General features: G+C 41.1%; 4 non-coding genes across 4 annotated transcripts; all 4 read right to left on the bottom strand.

The window, feature by feature from the left end:
* Positions 1-2,203: 2,203 nt before the first annotated feature.
* On the bottom strand, positions 2,204-2,296 carry trnay-gua. Its single transcript has 2 exons — positions 2,260-2,296; positions 2,204-2,239 (listed from the first exon to the last, which is right to left on the bottom strand). It is a non-coding gene; the product is annotated as a tRNA-Tyr (tRNA).
* A 335-nt stretch (positions 2,297-2,631) lies between these two features.
* trnay-gua lies at positions 2,632-2,724 on the bottom strand. Its single transcript has 2 exons — positions 2,688-2,724; positions 2,632-2,667 (listed from the first exon to the last, which is right to left on the bottom strand). It is a non-coding gene; the product is annotated as a tRNA-Tyr (tRNA).
* A 1,043-nt stretch (positions 2,725-3,767) lies between these two features.
* On the bottom strand, positions 3,768-3,860 carry trnay-gua. Its single transcript has 2 exons — positions 3,824-3,860; positions 3,768-3,803 (listed from the first exon to the last, which is right to left on the bottom strand). It is a non-coding gene; the product is annotated as a tRNA-Tyr (tRNA).
* A 1,002-nt stretch (positions 3,861-4,862) lies between these two features.
* On the bottom strand, positions 4,863-4,955 carry trnay-gua. Its single transcript has 2 exons — positions 4,919-4,955; positions 4,863-4,898 (listed from the first exon to the last, which is right to left on the bottom strand). It is a non-coding gene; the product is annotated as a tRNA-Tyr (tRNA).
* Positions 4,956-5,304: the final 349 nt, after the last annotated feature.

Below are 5,304 nucleotides of genomic sequence, written 5' to 3'. Positions count from 1 at the left end.
GGAAAAACCAGTGCTTAACTTTATATTTTCCCCCATTAAGGTTAAAAAGAAATGGTTCCCATTGTTACCATTTGAGTGACTTCACATCACTGTGTATCTCATGATGGCCACTGAAAGTCAGGCACCAGGAAAATGTCTCATCTGTACAGTGATAAAATAGTTTTTTAACATAAAGTTTCTTACTAAGGTGTTGGGCCACCACTATAGACTGTATATAAAGATGGACATAGCCTCTGTGATGTCTCCCATAGGTTCCTGAGGAGCAGTTTTGCTCCGCCATCGCCATCTTGGCACTGCCTGATCCGCCTTACTGGAGCTGAGGCTTGCATAACATAACTTTAAGACTTAATAAAATGTAAATGGGTTAATTAAAAATTCACCCCCGTACAGTTGTCATGAAGGAGGAAATTAGCTAGAGACCAAAACTGTTGTATGTTTAATGTTTATTTCTGCTGTAAAGTTGGGCATTTTAACATGAGAGTCTATGGGGATTGACTCACTTTTGGCGTCCAGCTCCAAGTGGCCATTCGAGGAACTGAAGTTTTTGGCACTTCCTTGTTAGCTTCATTTTTCAGCCCTGGAGGTTGCCGCTTAGCCATCATGAGCCAACAGAACAGCTTCAGTGCTTCTTGGCATTGATTCTCCAAGTCTCTGAACTCTCTATTTCAAAACACCCCAGATCACTTGGCACCAAATTTTATATATATATATTTGTGTTAAAAAAACTCTGAAAAATGTAAAAATTTCCATCATAATTACCACTTGGAACTTGTCGTAATTAGCTGAAAGGCTAAAAGAAACATTAGCTCAGTCTTAAACCTGGTCAGTTATTGTATTTGCAGCCATTAGCATTAGCAGCTAATTGGTGCAGCCATTGGAAGGACAACTAGTTGGCAAAGAATTAGTAGCTGTGTTTTAGTATGTTCATCTTGTGCAATTGAAATAGTTTGGCATTTCTGGGGAAAAGGGGGCTTTAAAACTCTTTGCAGCAGTACAGTAAATTACTTCTCATAACGTTGGTGAAACAGTTATTTTAGCTTAGACCCTGCTGCAGCATTCATTGTCATTTGAATGGATAATTGTTGCTGTGCGTTTGTGTGAAGAGGCCCGGTCCTGGTCGACTTAGCCGTGTGACACGCGATAGGGTCCAAATCCAAAGTGGAATGGCTGCAGGCTTCAACCTGCGCTTAAGAGGGTCACTGCCGAACAAAGGGGGTTCAGTCACTAGCTGAGAGGCCGCACTCACTGAAAGGAGCATGGGGCCAAGCCAGTGTGTGAGTGCATGTTTGTGTCTGTGTGTGTGAGAGAGAGAGAGAGAGTGAGCGTGTTGCAGGTTGGAGTTTCAATTCAACAAACTATTCTAGAAGAGAAACGTGTTTCATTTGTCTTAAATGCCATGTCTCTTTTACTCAAGTCTTTTCCTCATGTCCTAGATCTTCCATCACAAGACACAATTAAAGGTGTGAGGAAAGAAGAAATCCAGGGAACATGTATTTGGCCAGTTACCTCTAAGGCTGCATGACAACATGACAAAGAAAATAAATCAAATCTAAAAAGTGGGAAAAACAAGAAAAATTGTAGTGGTGATGCACTTTCAATGCAGCCCGAGCAGCTGCACCATCCAGTCACTGACATATTTGTGATGAAGAGGCGTCTCCGTCCTACAGTCAGAGGCATCTTCCATCCAATGTGACATCTGGAGCAAACAGTAGATGCACCATACAGACAAAGGAATAAGTTTAAAGCCTTTTTCAGACACGGAATACATGATATTTCTGGCTTCATCTATCTGTTAAAATATAGATAGATATACATAATATATAATGTTACTATATATATTACTATATAATATATAAGATAGATAAAAGATGTATTAAATTTACAATAATATTCCTTATGGCTTTTTTTCAGACGTTTAGAGAATGTAGTGTGACTGAGAGAGAGAGAAAGAGAGAGAGAGAACAGCAGTGAGTTAAAAAAAAGCTATGGTAGAATGTTTCACGGGTTACATTACTGATTGATTATAAATGTACTTGGATGGTTTTGGAGACTAACGCATCAAATGATGTGTAGCATGTCACTGTTGTGAAGCAACTTCGCAAAAAAAAAAATTCGTACAACGGTAAGCTAGTCGCCAGGTGGACTCACTGTCCTATCTATCAGGACCCTAATCTCTGTAACTGCTCCACCTATAAAAGCCTCCTCCTTCGAGCCGGAGTTGAACCAGCGACCTAAGGATGTCAGCACTGCTCTGCTCTCCTACAGTCCTCCGCTCTACCAACTGAGCTATCGAAGGTGTATAATCTGTGTGTGTACTGCCGAAAAACAAACTTTATTGTTAAAGATGACCGCAACAATATATATTGTTTAATCATAAAGTTGTAAGCATCTACAAATTCCTTATGCATATTTAGCCAAATACACAATCAAGCCACAGATCTGCAATAATGTCAAATCAGGAAATACCATCAAGCTGCAGCTGGACTAGTCAAGCTCAAATTTCAGTTGTGGACATTATTAACATGGTTGATTCTTCCAAACACCTCACTGGCACTGTGGAAATGTTCTGTATGGGGCACGCATCAGCATGTTGTACATTGGACGGATCTAGGTACACCTACAAAAGCCTCCTCCTTCGAGCCGGAGTTGAACCAGCGACCTAAGGATGTCAGCACTGCTCTGCTCTCCTACAGTCCTCCGCTCTACCAACTGAGCTATCGAAGGAACACACCTCCACTTTTCTACTGCTCAACAATCCACTTCATTGTTGAAGGTGACAGTAATAGTATACATTATATATGTCAATGTTAAAGTTTTTACACCTTTGACTGTTGTGAAGCAACTTCGCAAAAGTTCGTACAACCGTAAACTAGTCGCCAGGTGGACTCACTGGCCTGTTCACACCTGGCATTAACATCCGTCTCGGTGATCCCATCACCAGGGTAAATAATTGCACTGCCCACAGCTCTGTAATGAAATAAGGTTTTAAATATTTGAAACAGTGAAATATTTTTGGTTCATTATGAAACTGGCAGGACTAATCAGACTGGTTAGTTAGTAGCTGGTCCTTCAGTGTGGCCCAGGATGCACTTGCTTTCACACTGCGAAAACAGTGTGAAGCCGACCACTTCCTAATATGGTCTGAATGATGGGCTCTCAAATGCATTCACACCTGTACTAAGAGCTGTCCTGTGATGGATGTTAATACCAGGTCTGACTTCACTGAAATGCTCTGTTTTTCACTTTATCTATCAGGAGCCTAATCTCTGTAACTGCTCCGCCTATAAAAGCCTCTCTTCGTAGCCGGAGTTGAAACGCAGCGACCTAGAGGATGTCAGCACTGCTCCTTTTTGTCTGCTCTCCTACAGTCCTCCGCATCTACCAGCTGAGCTATCGAAGGTGTATAGTATCTGTTTTGTGTACTTAGCGAAATTAACTAAACTTTTATTGTTAAGAGAAGTGACTGTCAAACATATTATGTTGTGTAATGGTAAGTTGTAAGCTCATGAACATCTCTAACAAATTCTTGATGTTTAATCAGCAATATACAACATAACTTATAGATCTGTAGTATTGTCCATATCCAGCTGTTATTGATCAAACCTGCAGCTGGACTTAGAAAAGGCTGAAGAAGTTTCAGTTTCTTGGACATGATTTTACAGAGAGCCTGACTGCCTACGTAGAAATGGCTCTGTATGAGGGATGCATCAGCTTGTTTTTACTTTATCTACTAGACAGTTATTCTCTGTACACCTATAAAAGCCTCCTCCTTCGAGCCGGAGTTGAACCAGCGACCTAAGGATGTCAGCACTGCTCTGCTCTCCTACAGTCTCTCGCTCTACCAACTGAGCTATCGAAGGTATATAATCTGTTTGTGTACTGCCCGAAAAAACTTTATTGTTAAAGATGACCGCAACACAATATATATTGTTTAATCATAAAGTTGTAAGCATCTACAAATTCTTTATGCATATTTAGCCAAATACACATCAAGCTACAGATCTGCAATAATGTCAAATAAGGCAATATCATCAAGCTGCAGCTGGACTAGTCAAGCTCAAATTTCAGTTGTGGACATTATTAACATGGTTGATTCTTCAAACACCTCACTGGCACTGTGGAAATGTTCTGTATGGGGCACGCATCAGCATGTTGTACATTGGAGAGATCTAGGTTACACCTACAAAGCCTTCCTCTTCGACCCGGAGTTGAACCAGCGACCTAAGGATGTCAGCAACTGCTCTGCTCTCCTACAGTCCTCCGCTCTACCAACTGAAGCTATCGAAGGAAAACACCTCCACTTTTCTACTGCTCAACAATCCACTTATTGTTAAAGGTGACAGTAATAGTATACATTATATATGTCAATGTTAAAGTTTTTAAACCTTTTACTGTTGTGAAGCAACTTTCGCAAAAGAATTCGTTCAACAGTAAACTAGTCGCCAGGTGGACTCACTGGCCTGTTCACACCTGGCATTAACATCCGTCTCGGTGATCCCATCACCAGGGTAAATAATTGCACTGCCCACAGCTCTGTAATGAAATAAGGTTTTAAATATTTGAAACAGTGAAATATTTTTGGTTCATTATGAAACTGGCAGGACTAATCAGACTGGTTAGTTAGTAGCTGGTCCTTCAGTGTGGCCCAGGATGCACTTGCTTTCACACTGCGAAAACAGTGTGAAGCCGATCACTTCCTAATATGGTCTGAATGATGGGCTCTCAAATGCATTCACACCTGTACTAAGAGCTGTCCTGTGATGGATGTTAATACCAGGTCTGACTTCACTGAAATGCTCTGTTTTTCACTTTATCTATCAGGAGCCTAATCTCTGTAACTGCTCCGCCTATAAAAGGCCTCCTCCTTCGAGCCGGAGTTGAACCAGCGACCTAAGGATGTCAGCACTGCTCTGCTCTCCTACAGTCCTCCGCTCTACCAACTGAGCTATCGAAGGAACACACCTCCACTTTTCTACTGCTCAACAATCCACTTTATTGTTAAAGGTGACAGTAATAGTATACATTATATATGTCAATGTTAAAGTTTTTAAACCTTTTACTGTTGTGAAGCAACTTCGCAAAAATTCGTTCAACCGTAAACTAGTCGCCAGGTGGACTCACTGGCCTGTTCACACCTGGCATTAACATCCGTCTCGGTGATCCCATCACCAGGGTAAATAATTGCACTGCCCACAGCTCTGTAATGAAATAAGGTTTTAAATATTTGAAACAGTGAAATATTTTTGGTTCATTATGAAACTGGCAGGACTAATCAGACTGGTTAGTTAGTAGCTGGTCCTTCAG

This window comes from Seriola dumerili, unplaced genomic scaffold (genome assembly GCF_002260705.1).
Source record: "Seriola dumerili isolate Sdu_G_001 unplaced genomic scaffold, Sdu_1.0 BDQW01000432.1, whole genome shotgun sequence".
NCBI classification, from domain to species: domain Eukaryota; kingdom Metazoa; phylum Chordata; class Actinopteri; order Carangiformes; family Carangidae; genus Seriola; species Seriola dumerili.
The sequence above is the reverse complement of the archived record's forward strand: the minus strand, read 5'-3'. Positions and strand labels throughout refer to the sequence as shown.